Source organism: Equus caballus, chromosome 25, assembly GCF_041296265.1.
Source record: "Equus caballus isolate H_3958 breed thoroughbred chromosome 25, TB-T2T, whole genome shotgun sequence".
Classification (NCBI taxonomy): Eukaryota; Metazoa; Chordata; class Mammalia; order Perissodactyla; family Equidae; genus Equus; species Equus caballus.
In genome coordinates this window covers 41,120,139-41,137,634 of record NC_091708.1, presented here as the reverse complement: position 1 = coordinate 41,137,634, position 17,496 = coordinate 41,120,139, and the positions used below count along the sequence as shown (strand labels likewise).

The following is a 17,496-nucleotide window of genomic DNA, read 5'->3' as shown; positions in this document are numbered from 1 at the left end:
TTATAATGAAATATTTGTTTCCTATTTTAGTAATGTATGCTTATAGTAGCTTGAGCCTAGTGATGTGTCTAGTTAAAAACTTAAAAAAATCATAAAGGGCCAAATATGCATATTATATTAAAGAGTTAGTCGGGAATATACAAGTTTTTAATATTGATTGATCATGGTCTTCCAATTGGGACCAACTTTTAACTCATAAACTTCATCCAATTTGTAAAATTCTGTGTTAAATTTTTGTAAGGCTTAATAGCCTCAATTGTTTAATGCTAGAAATAGATTCAAACCACCCATAACAAAAATTTTAAAAAGGTAGATGAAACTTCCAATTTCTTGTTGCAAAAGTTGTAATACCTGTTCACATTTAAACTATAGTATCATATAAGCTATATTGTGTGTGTTTTTTTTTAAATTTAGAACATACCATTTAGTAATTGGAATGAGGTTTTTAATGGAAATTAGCTCTTAGACTAAAATCTGTGGTTTTGGTGTATAATGTTCAGCAACTACAGGTTCCATTTGTACTTCTCTACTCTCTTTATGGGTTGTAAAAATAGGAATAGCTTATAATTGCATAAACTCTATAGTTCTTGTAATATTTTCACAAGCACCATGCCCTGTTGCCTTAAACACTGCTGGCTAGTTATCAGTATTGCCGATTATTGAGAGCTTATCCTGTCTTAGGTGCTATGCAAAGTGTTTTCCATCCATTGTCTCATTTATCTTCACAAGAATCTAATGAGGTAAGTACCGTTTGTGCCAGCATCAGGGAAGATGCTGAGATGGAGCTAGGAGTGTCTAGTTTTACTGGAGAGGAACACCTGTGAAAGGAAAATGGAGGATGTGTGATTGGGGAGAGGAAGCTGTCAGGCCAGGATGCAGCCTAACAGTCTCTACCAGGCCACCCAGGAGCTCCAGAGCCAAGATTACCCATTCAAGGAGTCTCACATGGGACAGAAATGGCCAGCCCTTGTACCGCTGCCTTGCTCATTCATTGGCCAAGGACTGCCCCATGAGAACACTGTGACCTTGGCTGCCATCGTGCTCAGTCATTGGCTGGGGGTTGCTATAAGAAGACCAGGACCTGGGGCTGGCCCCGTGGCCGAGTGGTTAAGTTCGCACGCTCCGCTGCAGGCATCCCTGTGTTTCACTGGTTCAGATCCTGGGCACGGACATGGCACTGCTCATCAAACCACACTGAGGCAGCATCCCACATGCCACAACTAGAAGGACCCACAACGAAGAATATACAGCTATGTACTGGGGGGCTTTGGGGAGAAAAAGGAAAAAAAAAAACTTAAAAAAAAAAAAAAGTTGTTTCTTAAAAAAAAAAAAAAAGAAGACCAGGACCTTGGCTCAAAAGATGAGGCAGACGCTGAGAGAAGCTGTTTGCCAGCCACACTCCTTGCAGGTGGGCAGCAGGTTCTTTCTGGAAAGGGGATCTGAGCGGCACATCTCTGCACCCGCCACACCATTATCATTCCCTTGTATAAGAAGAAATTGAGGCTCAGAAGCATGAAATAACATGCCCAAGTTCAGGATAGAAAGTAGAGATTCAATCCTAGGTCTTAGGGATGTAAGAGCCCTCCTCCTCTTCCTTTTTTTTTTTTTTTAAGTTAATACCTTCAAAAATTATTATTGTTCGAACTTTTTATTATAGAAATTTTCAAACATACTTACAGAAAAAAATATTATCAACCCCTATGTAATCATCACCCAGCTTCAAACTGATTGATATTTTGGCATTCTTGTTTCATCTTTTTGCCCCCATAGGGTTTCCTTGAGCCTCAGTCTTCTCCACCACACGTTATATTACTAATCTGCTGCCCCGCTTTCCTGAGGAGTCATGCAAGGAACCAAAATTCTGCCCCCATCCTTTAAAATATGAAAACAGAAGGGAACCAACTTGTGAAGTATCTGATGCACCCTTATTAGGGGATTGAAATGCATCCTTTCATAACCTAAGAAGGACCCTGTGAGTTTAACAGTGATCTCCGTTTCACAGATGTCTCAGAGAAGTGAAGTTATTTACCAGACTCACCCAAACAATGAGAGCTAGTGCTAGAATTTAAGTTTAGGCTTTTTTCATGACACTAAATAAATGTAGTTTAAAAATTGCATCTTCTGTATTAGTAGCTCGAAATCCCTTTTCTCCCCATTACTCACTCGGATTTCCCCTGTCACCGATGGAGGTTTTGCTTTCTGAAACATTTGCTGTTGCTCATATGCGAATCCCTGAGCCTCTGACTCATAGTGCTGCAGACCCAGCAGAAACGGCTATGAATGAAGCTTGGATTCTAGTAAGCGTTTCATGTGTCTACTGAGCCCCTCATTCTTTCAAATCCAATGTTATTATTTTCTCTTCTAACTTAAAGAAATTAATTTGTAAAAGTATTAGATAGAGTAGGATAAAGTTCCTGATTTCGTGTCTAACAAAAGTATGTCGTAGTGAAAAGTATTTTGAATTGAATTGGAAAAGAACAAAGAGGATATGGATATTGACCATGTTAAAGGTGCTCTGGCTGTCACATTCAGGGCTTTCAGAGTCTTGGTTCTTGAGGGATAAGAAACTAAACTTTTCCCCTCCTATCTGTGGCAAAGAAAACGAGGCAATTTTACAGGAAGCTCTTGCCCTTGGACTTCTTTTTGCACAACCAAAACTGGGAGTGGGTTCCTGAAATGCATTCAAGTACCTGATGGGTTCCTGGGAGGAGTGGCGTGGGCGCTCCCAGGCAAGTGAGACAGCCTGGAGGGGCTCGCACCGCTTGCCGCGTCTCCTGTTTATTAGTGCTGCGCAGGTCCTCACATCCCTGTTCCTCGTTTTCCCTTTTCCATAAAGTGGTATGATGCTGTGTGATGCTGCGTAGCTTCCTCTTCACAAGCAGGCATGAAGATGAGTGTTTGTTTGCAGAGTGCTTTGAGATGGTTGGCTGAGAGGTGATGGGTACGTACAAGTGAGTATGGTCACCGGGAGGGTTAAAGGAAAAAAGCCCTGTTGCCTGGCAACAAATTGCAGAACTCGCCTGCTGTAAGAAGGACTTGTGAAAAATGAGCAATTCTCTGTCCAGCCTTCTCGTTTTCACAGTGAAATCTTTGTCCTTTGACTTAAAGTTGTGTTTACACGTTAACAGTAAAATAAAATAACTTCATAGTAGGACAATGCCTGGAAATCATTGCTTTGGAAAGGAAATCTGGAGACCTTGCATGGTTATCTTTTCCTTCTTTTTTAATATGAAATTCATTCCAAAACACTAACCATACTAATTGTTAGTAATACACTTGACTTTACTTAAGATATAATTTTAATGTTATCCCTTGAGGGGAAATAGTTCTCTTTAGCTATTATTACCATGCTACTGAAGTCACATTATTTCCCCCCAAAAGCTGGATATTTCCTGCTTGAGACAGTTAATGAATTATTCTGCATATCAGCTTAGTTTGAGATTGATTTCTTCTTAGCTAAGAAATATAAAAATAGGGGCCGGCCTGGTGGCACAGCGGTTAAGTGCACACGTTCCGCTTAGGCGGCCTGGGGTTCGCTGGTTCAGATCCTGGGTGTGGACATGGCACCGCTTGGCATGCCATGCTGTGGTAGGCGTCCCATATATAAAGTAGAGGAAGATGGGCACGGATGTGAGCTCAGGGCCAGTCTTCCTCAGCAAAAAGAGGAGGATTGGCAGCGGATGTTAGCTCAGGGCTAATCTTCCTCAAAAAAAAAAAAGAAATTTAAAAATGTTTTCATTGGGATAGATATATATGGAAATGCCTAGCAATGTTTGGGCAAAGAAATTTGGATTTCATGAGTATGTATGTGTATATAAAATATCTTTTTCACCATGACTCTGAATTTTTAAATTTATATTTTACTTATCCTTAAAAACAGGTTATCTATCTGCACTGTTCAATTTTCACAAGATGCTAAGATGTCCATGAGAAGTCTTCCTGTCATCCTAGAATAGATTTAATTCTTAATGTCATTACCACTTTTGGCAAGAGGGTTGAGGATGTTGGTTGCAAATAATTATGACTTTAGTATGTAAAAGAAGAAACCAAATGAAATTATAAAAATTATATCAGACAAGAGATACAGACATGATGAGGGTGATTGAGACTTCCATATTTTGTCTACCATATCTATTTTTTCAGCATATACTCAGTGCCGAGACGTGATTATTGCCCTTAAGTAGCTTACAGTGTAGTAGGAGGGCAGAAACGTACGCAAGGGCTTACAGTGTGGTGTGATAAGGACTAAGGAAGCGTAACTGCATGGAATCATATACGCAGGAGTGTAACTCATTTGGGGATGAAGTGGCGCCATGTGAGCCCTGAGGACTAGTAAGTTACACGGGTGAAGGAGAGCGGTCAGGTTGATCTAGACACAGCCTTCCAGGAAGATGGAGTAAATGGCATGTTCAAAAGCCCATAACTAAAGAGGACGTGGAACTGGAGAATGAGGAGAGCACATAAAAAGGAGCCTGAGAGACTCTCCCTCCTCCACCGCTGCCACCTCCTTCTTCTGCCGCTCCTGGTGCTGCTTGTGTGCTCATTCGGTGTGGACCTGGTACCTCTTTTGTGAAGCGGCAGCTGAGGAGACTCCGGCGTTCGCCATGGGCGACGAAAAGCCCAAGGAAGGAGTCAAGACTGAGAACAACGATCATATTAATTTGAAGGTGGCGGGGCAGGATGGTTCTGTCGTGCAGTTTAAGATTAAGAGGCATACACCGCTTAGTAAACTAATGAAAGCCTATTGTGAACGACAGGGTTTGTCAATGAGGCAGATCAGATTCCTATTTGACGGGCAGCCAATCAATGAAACAGACACACCTGCTCAGCTGGAAATGGAGGATGAAGATACAATTGATGTGTTCCAGCAGCAGACAGGAGGTGTCTATTAAAAAGGGAACCTGCTACTTTACTCCAGAACTCTCTTCCTCCAGACCAAGAAGACATTCTCAATTAGAAAACCGCAATTTGGTTCCACCGCGTCCTGACTACTACAGTATAGTTTTCTCTATTCTTTCATTTTCCCCTTCCCCATTCCTTTATTGTACATAAAGTAACTGGTGTATGTGCACAAGCATATTGCATTTTTTTAAAAACTAAATGGCCAATGGTATGTTTTAATTGACATCAAATGGAGATGGGATAGAGAAAAATACTGGTTCTGTGAAAATACCCCCTTTCTCCATTAGTGGCATGCTCATTCAGCTCTTATCTTTATATTCCAGTAAGTTATTTTGCTCTCACTGTTTAACAAAAAAAAGAACAACATAAAAATCCTTGCATACCTTGTTCGATTGGAGAATTTTAATGTTTTTCGTGTATCTTTGTAAAACCAAGGACAATTTTATAACTTTTTTGTACGTAGCTGTTACATGTAGGGCAATCTGTCTTTAAGTAGGGATAAATTACTCTAAAAGAAATGAATCCTAGATAGTTTTCCCTTCAAGTCAAGCGTCTTGTTGTTTAAATAAACTTCTTGTTTAAAATGGAAAAAAAAAAAAAAGGAGCCTGAGAAGATGGGCTGTAGCTGAAAACCACGTGAGGACTGTGGCTTTGCCTCAAGGCCAGGCGAAGTGCCCTTGAACTGCTGAAAACAGGTAGCGAAGGGGCCGGATTTTCAGTCTCCCTCCTGCAGTGAGGAGAAGGTTGGAAAGGAGCTAGACAGCAGCAGGGCAGGCCAGGCTAATTGGCTGATTGGATTAATTGTGTGGGTTGGAGTAGAGAGCACCCCTCAACATTTCTGTGTGGGTGAATTAGTTAAAATGAATTGCTAGGGAAGTCTTGGATCCCTAAAGAAGACCCAGCAGTGTACACCTTGAGTGGTGAGCCAGGAGACGGGGAGGGTGAGGCCAATTCTCTGCTGTGGCTTGTGGGTTGAATAGTGTATCAGCCGCAGGTCCCTTTTTTCACCACTTGGGCACAAAACCAAAACCTACAGTTGCTTGTTTCTTGCCCTCTCTTTGTTTCTGCTCAGGTGGCACAACCCTGGTAGGGTTGCCAGGGTCTGCACTTCAGCCCTTTTAAGCTAAGAGATTTGGTATTTTCAGTATGCCTGCAGGTGACTCATGTTAACCAAATTCCCAAGACTGATGAATAAACCAGAATGCACATTTTAAATTCATACTGAGAAGTACATCCATAAGGAGACCAACTCTGCATGTTTGCTCATCTGCACATTTTCTCCCTGAAGGCTAATCTATATGGAATGCGAAATTCTACACAAACTTTCTTGGAGAGCGGAAAATCAAAATAGAGCTGGATGAATTTAATGGCTTGTGACACGAAGCTGTGGAAGCCTAAGGCATTTCTCCCTTCTAAAGGGATGGATCTACGTTAAGGACAGAATAGAGTCTGCTTTATAGATGCTGTATAGCTGATGCCTTTTTCTATAACCTCTTCTTTCTTAGGCAGACTACAGGGCAGTTAGTTATGTTTAGACCTTTTTAATTCTCATCTCTATTCAGTCTTGCATCCCTGAGATTACATCCAGGTACCCAGATTGGAGGTTGGGTGTTCCTCATCTTGTCCCTTTCCAGCATTTGCCAAACTGGCAAGTCTGAGAATCTAATTTTGAAAGCTCTCGTAGGTCATGCTGATGCGACTTAGGCGCACTACTTAACACGTTGATTCTTTCTCATGCATTCTCAGTTTTTGCTCATTTTTATTCTTTACAACAAATTTAAAATCTAGCAGTATTTTGGAGCTACTTTCTTGCCCTGCCAGTCACTTAACCAAACATCATAACCATTCTAAGGTCCTCTATTCCTTATGGTTCTCTAGTTGCGATTTACTCAGGTATCCAGATAAGTCATCAATTCATGCAACAAATATTGACCACCTACTATATGCCAGGCATTGTTCTTGGCAAAGGGAAAATGGCAGTGAACCAAACAGTAGAAAATTTTGCCCTTGTGCATGGTCTCTCTCTGTGTAACATAGCTGATCATGATAAATGCTATGGAGAAAAATAAGGGTGTGAGAGTCTGGGAACTGCAGGATTAGGGCTGACGGGGAAAAGAATGGACGTGTAGTGCTGGACATTTTGCAAGACGCCTGTTAGCTATCTAAGTATCTACTCTCTAGTAGATACTGAAATATATGCATCTGGAGCTCAGGAAACAGGTCCAGGCTGATGGATCTCTTTGGGTCTGATTACCCAATATAAGTTTGGCAAAATTTTATTGGTAATTATGTTGGTAAAAATGGTAAAATTCTAAGCTTTTGGCATAGTTATATTGCTCCAACCCCTCTTATTTAACTTTAGGACCATGCCACGTAGTAAAACTGTCAGAATGTGTTGCCCTTTTGGACAGTGGCTGTGCTCTCTGCTGGCTGAACTGTTCGCCCTACTGAGAATCATTATGTGAAACTTGTTTTAGATTGGGAGGGGTGTCGACCATTAAGAGTTGATTGGGGGCCGGCTCGGTGGGGCAGCGGTTAAGTGCGCATGTTCCACTTTGGCGGCCCGGGGTTTGCTGGTTTGGATCCCAGGTGCGGACATGGCACCGCTTGACAAGCCGTGCTGTGGTAGGCGTCCCACATATAAAGTAGAGGAAGATGGGCACGGATGTGAGCTCAGGGCCAATCTTCCTCAGCAAAAAGAGGAGGATTGGCAGTAGTTAGCTCAGGGCTAATCTTCCTCAGAAAAAAAAAAATTTATAAAAAAAGAGTTGATTGGTGGGGCCAGCCCCATGGCCGAGTGGTTAAGTTCGCGCGATCCACTTCAGTGACCCAGCGTTTTGCTGGTTTGAATCCTGGGTGCAGACATGGCACCGCTCATCAGGCCACGCTGAGGCAGCATCCCACATAGCACAACCAGAAGGACCCACAACTGAAATATACAACTATGTACTGGGAGGATTTGGGGAGAAAAAGCAGAAAAAAAAAAAGGTTGGCAACAGTTGTTAGCTCAGGTGCCAATCTTTAAAAAAAAAAAGAGTTGATTGGTTTTGTAACTTGTTATCAGAGCATAATAAACAGATCTTAAAGCTCTGATAAGCTTAGAAGTAAAACTAATGTACCTATTCACAAATGGAAAAGTAAAAATAAATGGCCACTGATGGGTATTCAGTTTTGGCTAATAATCAGAAATTAATGTCACGCATGCATCATTTTTAATAGTTTTCTGCAGACAGTCTAATAGCTTCAACCCTACTTCTTTGAAAGCCGCCTGTGTGCTTGTTGTGCCATCTGGAGATGCACAGAGAATGTTGAGAATTATTCAGTGCCCACCTTATGGACCGAGATCTCTGTTGTGCCTGATACTGTTTAATTTTCCTCTTTATATTTCTCGGAGAGAGTTTAAAATTGGTAGTATTAGATCACCAAAAAAATCAGATCTGGGGGGAACTCTACTTCATATATGTGACAGATTCCATTTGGCAAGGATGGCCATAGCAATATTTCCCATCCAGTGGCTCTTTCCCACTAAGCTTTGGGGGTGATCTGTGCTACAATAATAACTGGGACAGTATCCTTGGATGTCACAGTAGATAATAGTAACCTTACCCTTGTTCATTTATTAAAGAAGAGGGCTACTGTGTGTCCTTTCTCGTAGTCAAAAAATAAAATAAGATCACTTTCTCTTTGAAGAAATCTCTTAGAATATGAAAGTGAAAAGTTAAGGAGCATTCAGGAATTTTTTGCACTTCTTTTCTCTGAAGATGGGGGGATGGGAAACTGAGGCACTAAGACATGGAGACCTGTCACAGGAAGAAAGAAACTCCTTAAACTCAGTTTCTTCTCAAGCTCTTGTCACAAGAGTGTACACTTTGAATGTGGTGACTCTTTGTCATTCTTCATAAAATCTCAGCAGTTTTACGTTATTGTCACAGCCTCTTCAGACCCACAGAAGAGGATATTTCATTGCAATTCCCTTTTGTAGGAAATGGTTTGGCCGTTTCTCTCCCTAAAATTCGTCTCCTCTTCTTTGAGATGAAAGCCGTGCTGATCCACTTCAGAAGTATTGTTTGAGGAATATCAAATAAAATGCCAAATTTGCTGGAGTTTTAGTTCTGAAATGCAATCATTGTTCAGGAGGCAGTGAATCTGCCAGACCTCAGATCTTGTTGACTGAGGTCTCCGTGATCTGGTCCTCTCTCTGCTGCTCGCTCACTCTGCGTCTTCATCCTGACTCAGAGACTTGGCCTAGATAGTCTCTGATGGCTGCTTACTTTAAAATTCTTTTATCTTATAAATCTTAGAAGATTTCTACGATTTAATCAGTGTGTGTCATATTGTTCAAGAGTATGGGTCTGGATGGAGCCAGACTGCTTGGGTTACAGCCTGATACTAACTAGCCGAGTAATTTTGGGCAAGTCATCAAACCTCAGTTCCTTCATCTGTAAAATGGGGATAATAATAGTGTCGACTTGACAGGATTATTGAGACTATCAACTGAGTTAATGAATGCTTAGAGCAGTACACGTCTGACACAGTAAGTTGTATGAGCACTGGCTGTCATTATTTACCCTCACGTGTTGCTGGTTGTGGTCACACTTTTGTTGATGTCTTGAATTCCACGTTGAGAAGAAACCGAAGGAGCTCTTCCTTGGGACGGGTATTGAAGAAGTGATCGATGAATTGGGTGTGGACTAGACTGTGTGACCTCAAGTCCCTTTAACTCGAGTGTTCTGAGGTAATGTGAGTCCCAGGACAAACGGACACTGAGATGGATTGTCCCAGGAGTACTGACTCATAATACGCGGAGAATGCATCAACGTCGATTATGGTAGAGCGACTGCTTCCAAGGCTGGAAACTCTATTCAGTAATTTTATGTGTAGTTCCCACACTTGAGCTCAAAGAAATGCTAATAATGTTAATAGGAGGTTTGTAAAAGTTTCAGCAGTTCAAAAAGTGACACATAAATGGAATCATTAGGCACATTCCGTAAGTTGTCAGGCACTCTGCCCGTGGATTGAACGTCTTGGGTGTGACCCCATAGGCAAAAATATCAGGGACTGTTTTGCTCAACAAAAATGTTTTGGCTCAAACCTGCAAGGCTTATGGTTTAATTTATTTTCTCACTTGGTAGATGAGCAAGTAAATCAGGTAGGTAAACAATGCCATTCCAGAAAAACTTTAGGCAGCCAGGGGCTTCCTTGCTAGATAAAAACATTCAGCCACTTGAAGGAAATGAAATGCAGGCTGGTGACTTCTTTCTTCTTCTCTTTCTGGATTTCTTTGGATTATGAAGTGCCAGGAATTGTCTGAGAAAGTGGAACAAACAGCCAATTAGATGAGAAGAAAACCCGCAAGACAAGTTGGAAGCTGTTGACCACAATAAAGAATGTTTTTGATAACTCCAAGCAGATCTATAAATTGTCTTTGATTATTAAAAAAAAAGATTGAGGGAATCAAAACTACACTAAGATATCACCTTACCCCTGTTAGAATGGCAAAAATATCCAAAACCAAGAGTGACAAATGTTGGAGAGGCTGTGGAGAAAAGGGAACCCTCATACACTGTTGGTGGGAATGCAAACTGGTGCAGCCACTATGGAAAGCAGTATGGAGATTCCTCAAAAAGTTAAGAATAGAAAGACCTTATGACCCAGCCATCCCACTACTGGGTATCTAGCCTAAGAACCTGAAATCAACAATTCCAAAAGTTCCATGCACCCCTACGTTCATCACAGCATTATTCACAACAGCCAAGTCATGGAACCAACCTGAATGCCCAGCAACTGATGATTGGATAAAGAAGATGTGGTATATATATACAATGGAATACTACTCAGCCATAAAAAAGGACAAAGTCATCCCATTCACAACAACATGGGTAGACCTTGAGGGTATTATGTTGAGTGAAATAAGCCAGACAGAGAAAGACGAACTCTGTATGACTCCACTCATAGGTGGTAGTTAACATATGGACAAAGAGAACTGATCAGTGGTTGCCAGGGGAAAGAGGGGGGAGGGCACTAGGGGTGAAGTGGTGTACCTACAACATGACTAATAATGATGTACAACTGTAATTTCACAAGGATGTTAACTTTCATAACCTTAATAAAAAAAAAAAAAAGATTGAGGGGCTGGCCCCTTGGTGTACTGGTTAAGTTTGGCTCGCTCCACTTTGGTGGGCTGGGTTCATGGGTTCAGATCCCAGGTGTGGACCTGGGATGTTGTGGCGGCAACCCACATGCGAAATAGAGGAAGACTGGCACAGATGTTGGCTCAGGGCAAATCTTCCTCAGCAAAAAAAGAAAAAAAGTTTGAAAACTTTAAAAGTCAATTGCAGAAATGGGCAAAGGATAGTCTCCATCAGCCATGTTCACTTAGGTGTCACCAATGTGTGGTAGTCTATAAACAGATCTGTTCGTTTAAAAGTAAGTAATATGTGCATCAGGCATAGACCCCACCCAGATCACAAGTTTGGAGTGTGGAGGCTGGCTGTTCAATGATTGCAAATATAGGCCAAGCTGAAGATTACACTTGTCTTGATTTTTCAGTGTGGCAGAGACCAGAGTAGCTCAAAGGGAGATTAAAGGGTGCTGCTTTACACACTGTCTATTTACTTGGCAGTCTCTGAATGGGGGGCCAGTCCTAGGGACGAGGCAATCTCATCTGGGGCAAAAGTAAAGAAAGAGAAGGAGAAAAGAGAGAGACTAGAGGGAATGTAGGATTTGCTAGTGTAGATGGAAGGCTGAGCTCGGGGAAACTGGGTAAATGCTAAACGCCTGGAATAAAAAAGATGACGGATCCCTTGGATCCTCTCGGCAGCTCCAAGGGCTACTGTGGGGAGAACACTTAGGAACCGGGGTTGCCTAATATGGAACGGGTGAGGCTCAGACCTGATGGCAAACCTAACAAGGACTTACGTCCTTTTAGTAAAAGCTAAATTTAGACAACCCCTTTATCTTGCTGGTCCTCTACCCCCAACACACTCCCTCTTCCAGCCGCAGATGCCTTCTCATCCTTCATGCACACAGCCTGCCTCTCTCCCTCCCTCTCTCTCTCTCTCTCCTCTCTCTCCCTCCTCTCTCTTTCAGGCGCTGCCGCTCCGTCCTGGCTTTGCCCTCCACCAGGACGCTCTTGCTCCAGGCAGTTTTGTGGCCCTGCGCCTCCTCCCGCTCACCCTCCTTGTATGTAGTTTTGTCCTCATAATATCCTTCATGCAGTTACACATGTAACTGAACTCTTAGAGTTCAGTCATCATACAAAATGACTCCGTTAAAGAAGCAAAATTGGGGAAAGAAAAGTTTGATTTCAAAAGCCTGATTTATTTCTGCTTTGTTTACGTATTTTTGAATAGGCGACACGTGTACGTGGTATGTGTTTCTCCAGTGACCCCCTCTCCCTCTCTGGAGGCAACCACTGTTACTAGTTTCTTGTGAGTTCTTCCAGAGAGCAGAGCTGTGTTTATAAACAAATGCCCCTCCCCACACTGATGTTAGCATACCCATCACACTTTTTGGTACCTTACTTTTATCACTTGTAGTAATCTTGGTGTTTTTTTCCTTAGCTGCCTCATTCTGCTATTCTATTGTATGGATATATTGAAATTTGTTGTGGTCATTTCAGTTGTTTTCAATGTATTTTCCTATTAAAGATAGTAGAAATTAATAGTTTGATATGTGTTATTTTGCATATGTGTAAGTATATGCAGAGGATAAACACCAAGATCTTGGACAGGTCTGGCCAAACCACCCTCCAAAGAGAGTCCCACACTAGTGCTCTCACCAGGCATTTATTAGAGTTTCTGTGGTCCTGCATCCTCCCCGACGGTGTGTAATCAAACGTTTTAATAGCTGCTAATCAAGCGGGTAAAAAGTGGTATTTCAGTGTAGTTTTTAATTTTCATTTATCTTTTCAAAGTTTAAGAACATTTCTTTTCTGTAAACTGTTCGTGTCCTTGATTTATTTTCTCTTAGGCTGGTGCGGGTTGTGAATGTGCTTTAACAGTAAGGAGGCTTCATGTCTGACGTGAGGTGACTTCATCTTAGGTATTGACATAGGAAGAAGCTGGAAAAAAGAAGTTAGGTTGAATTTGATCTCCAACAATGTTTTATTGGAAAACAGTCAGATTTAGGTAAACTGTCTCTTTTTAACACCTTACCATTCTAAATTTAGATTGACTACCGTACGTGTGTTCTTTTTTGTCACACCCTTGTTGAAAAAAATATCTTTTAAAACAATAGTTTATAACCATATAACTTGGTATACAATAGCAGCTATTTTTCTAAAAATTCAGTTTATTCTTAGTATAAAAAGGAGAGTGCTGCTATTTGTCTGACATTTTTATTCTTGAGGATATTAAAACAGAGTATGTCGTTCTATACTTTTGGACCCAAGGCTTTATAAACTCATAGTAAATCTGCGCATTTCCTAGTTGTAATTGTGTAAAATATGCCTGATTAGTATATCAAGCAGTACTCTTAACAGTAAAAGTAAGATAGTCCTTCAGTGTTATTTAACATCTGAACACAAGAGCCCACGTGCCTGTTTATGGGTTCTATATTTTAAAATATTTCTGTGAAAACTGCAAGTTACTCATTTTTACTGTGTCCGTTTTCCGAGTTAATAGATTTAGCGTTTATCAAACCTTCCTCAGGAGCCGAGCTCCCTGAGGACGAGGTTTTTTATTTGGTTTTGTTCAGTGCTGTGTCATCGGCATGTAGACTAGAACCTTGCACACAGAAGGCCCTCAATACATGAGGCAATTGCCAAAACTCGAGTAGTCTTGGATTTTGCCCTTTGACAGCACACCAGTTCAGGCTCTTACCTAATTCATGTGACTTCCAACAGATTTAAAAAGGGGAGAGAGGGGGCAGTTTTAAGAAAGATGATAATAAAGATTTACAGTTATTTGTATTTATTGTCGCAGAAGTGGGGAATAAAAGGAGATTGTTTCCCAAAGAAAATATACAAATGGCCAACGAGCACAGGAAAAGATGCTGAACATCATTAGTTATTTGGGAAATGCAAATCAGAACCATAATGAGGTACTGCTTCACACCGGCTAGGATGACTATAATCAAAAAAGTGGAAAATAAGTATTGGGGAGGGTGTGGAGAAATTGGAACGCTTGTACATTGCTGGCAGAAGTGTAAAATGGTTCAGCCACTGTGAAAAACCATTTGGCAGGTCCTCAAAAAATTAAACATAGAATTACCATATGATTCAGCAATTCCACTCCTAGTTACAACCCTAAAAGAATTGAAGATAGGTGTTCAGATAAATACTTGTACAGGAGTGTTCATAGCAGCACAATTCACGATAGCCAAAAGGTAGACACAACCCAGAAGTCCATTGACAGATGATGGATAAACAAAATGTTACATAGCCACACAGTGGCATATTATTTGGCCATAAAAAGGAATGAAGTACTGGCATACGCTACAACTTGGGTGAACCTCGAAAACATTAAGCCTAGTGAGAGAAACCAGACACAAAGGTCACATGTTATGTAATTCTATTTATGTAAAATATCCAGAATAAGCAAATCCATAGAGACAGAAAACAGATTGGTGGTTGTCAGGGGTTGGGGGGGACGAGTAGGGAGTAACTGCTCATGGGTACAGATGTTTACTTTAGGATGATGAAAGTAGTTTGGAACTAGATAGAAGTGGTGTGCATAACGTTGGAATGTATTAAACGCCACTGAATTGTTCGCTTTAAAATGGTTAATTTTATGTTAAGTGAATGTCACCTCAATTTAGAAGAAAAAAAGATAAAAACCAAATTGGTACTGGGCATCTGAGTTATCTCTCAGATGGCAAAGAGCTGAGTGGGGAAGCTCCCTGGTCTTTGGACATTTAAAAGCCGGTGTAAACGCTGGATGAAAAAATTGATCTTTAGCTCCTCAGAGGGTTCCACAAATTTTCTTCCAAGTAATTAAAGGATTGCTGTGTTATGTTTGAAGTCTCTTTAATGATTATCTAAATGCTCTTGTTGCAAAACAGGTTACAAGGGTATATTAGGTTCTATTTAAAAATACACCCACAACGTTAAACCAAACTCGAAGAATTAATTGGGAATTGTTCTCTCTGCAAATTAATTTTCCACCAAATCAGTTGTTAAGCTATCTGCTAAAACCAGTATTTAGTGGCTCTCAGTCAAGATGGCTAATGGTGGTGTTCTCCGAGCTGAAGTGGAAGAGAATGGAGTTCCCAGAAAGCGGTCAAGGTTGACTTTTTACACCTTACTGTAATTACAGTGTGTGACTGGAAATAACTATTTGGTTCTTTTTTAAAGCCACTATAGTTAGATTGACTATAAACATCATTCAATTTACCTGTGCTGTAACTCAGTTCCACAAACATGTATTGGGCAAGACACTGAGCTGGGTGCCGTGCGGGAAACAGGAAAACACTTGACGGCTGTCCTTAAATTTAATAGGGGTGAGACTTCTAGAAATTGCTGTAATAATTTTTCATTAGCTAAAAACCCATCTGTGCTGAATGACCAGTTTTATGTTATCTTATATGAGAAGTGCTTTGAAAAAGTAGCCAGCAATTTGACATTGTTTTGGAGAAGTCTTTTTTTTTTCTTAAATAGAGATGGGAATCTATATGGATCTGTTTAACAGTAGTTTTAATTAGTCTCAGTAATAGAGATGTTAGAACTAAATTTGACTGTGCGCCGACACCCACAATCTACAGGGACCAATCACATTTTATGGTCTCTGTTGTTCCTACAGTGGGAATGGCGGGCTGAAAGCTGCCTGCCACTTGAGAAAATGGCAGCTTTTCAAAGTTCTTGAGTGCTGACCTTCCTTGCATCTGTTAAGGCATTCAGAGCAGAGTACAAGAAACTTAAGGTTTGAATTGGACTGTAGCTCTGCAGAGCTGGCGTAGCATATTAATTATCTATTCCTATTGGTAACTTTGGGCGTTGTTACTCAGTTCTTAGTACCTTTTGGTTTTATGTTGGTGTGAGGTCGTTTAAGTGTTACAGAAACAGTTTTAAAGTTATTATTGTACTGTTGGTCTCAAGTAGACACTGCTTAGTAAACCACAAAGGAAAAAAAACCCCCAACACAAGAAAAGTTAGAAGGCGGTTCTAAAGTACCCCTATTAAATGAGAAAGTCCATGTTCGTGTGTGTCGCTGATGTGAAAATAAACATACGTCGCCTTGTCTCCTAGGCAGAGTTGCTGCAGTTGAGGCCATTTGTATCACGCTCATCTTTGACAGCCAACAGGAATTTCCCTCTTCGTCTTCACATGTAGGAATGTGATGAAAACATGGTTCTGTTGCCTAGAAAGCAAATTATCAGAACAGCTTTAAAAGGGACTTGTAGTGGTTACTTTCAAGTTCTGTAGCCTTTTTCTTTTTTTAATCTAGTGGGGTCCTGTGAAAATAGTCCAGTGTTTATGTACATAAAATCAGTATTGTGCATTTGACCACTTGAAAAACTTTGGGTTTCTGTCTGGCCAGCCATCACTCTGAAAACCAAAATAAACAACAAAATAAGCAGGGGTGGTGGTGTTTCTTTCTTTCTTTCCAGTTAATTATTGCCAAATCTGAATTTATGTGGCAGATTTGGGCTCCAGATGGAACAGTCGTGATGATCTGTTTTGGAACTTTACTCATTGATTTTTATAAACATCAGAGCAAATTACAAAATTGATATTCCGAAATGTTTTCTTAAATCAGTGCATGGATGTGTCGCTCATCCAAATCATTGTTAAACCTGTGAAGACCATCTATGAAACCAATGCAATCTAATTGTCAGTTTAATCCAAAAAAATCAGCTTGGCTGGTTTATGTTGGCTTTTGTCTGGGGAAAAAGATAACAATTTGATTGTCTTTTTTGGTGTATTATTTTGCTATTGCTACCTAGCAAAAGATGATTCTTACTTGCTTGAAATAAAGTCCCGACTTCAGAAGGCAGAATTTTCAGTTTGTAGAAATTCTCCTAGTACAATTTAGCTACATTGTATTCTCCACCCCCGCCCCCCCAGCTTTATTGAGATGTAGTGACGTATAATATTGGGTAAGTTTAAGATGTACAGCGTGTGAATGTGACACACGACTATAATGGAAAATGATCACCACCAAAGGTTAGCTAACATCTCCATCCTGTCACATAATTACCATTTGTTTTTTTTTTGGTGAGAACAGTTACAATCTACTCCCTTAGCGACTTTCAAGCATGTGATACAGTATTATTAGCTACAGTCACCAAGCTGTGTATTAGACCCCAGAACTTATTCAGCTTCTCACTGGGAGTTTGTGCCAGTTGGCCAACATCTCCCCATTTCCCACACCCCCTGGTCCCTGGTTGCCACTGTTCTACCCTCTGTTTGCCTGAGTTCAGCTTTTTTAGAGTCCACACTTAAGTGAGATCGTACGGTATTTGTCTTTCTCTGTCTGACTTACTTCACTCAGCATAATGCCCTCAGGGTCCATCCATGTTGTTGCAAAGGTAGGATTTCCTTCTTTCCCAAGGCTGAATAATATCCATTGTCTATATATACCACATCTTTATCCATATGTTCTTATTTTTAGTAAGCGGTAAGTAACCGTGTATAAAAGTGGGCTCTTTTGACTG

At 40.8% G+C, this 17,496-nt stretch overlaps 1 protein-coding gene and 1 pseudogene across 28 annotated transcripts in view; both read left to right on the top strand.

The window, feature by feature from the left end:
- FNBP1 (formin binding protein 1) overlaps positions 1-17,496 on the top strand; it is a 121,159-nt gene that overhangs the window by 5,424 nt on the left and 98,239 nt on the right. The gene's annotated exons all lie outside the window — the stretch shown is intronic.
- Positions 4,486-5,074, top strand: LOC100069857 (small ubiquitin-related modifier 2 pseudogene; annotated as a pseudogene).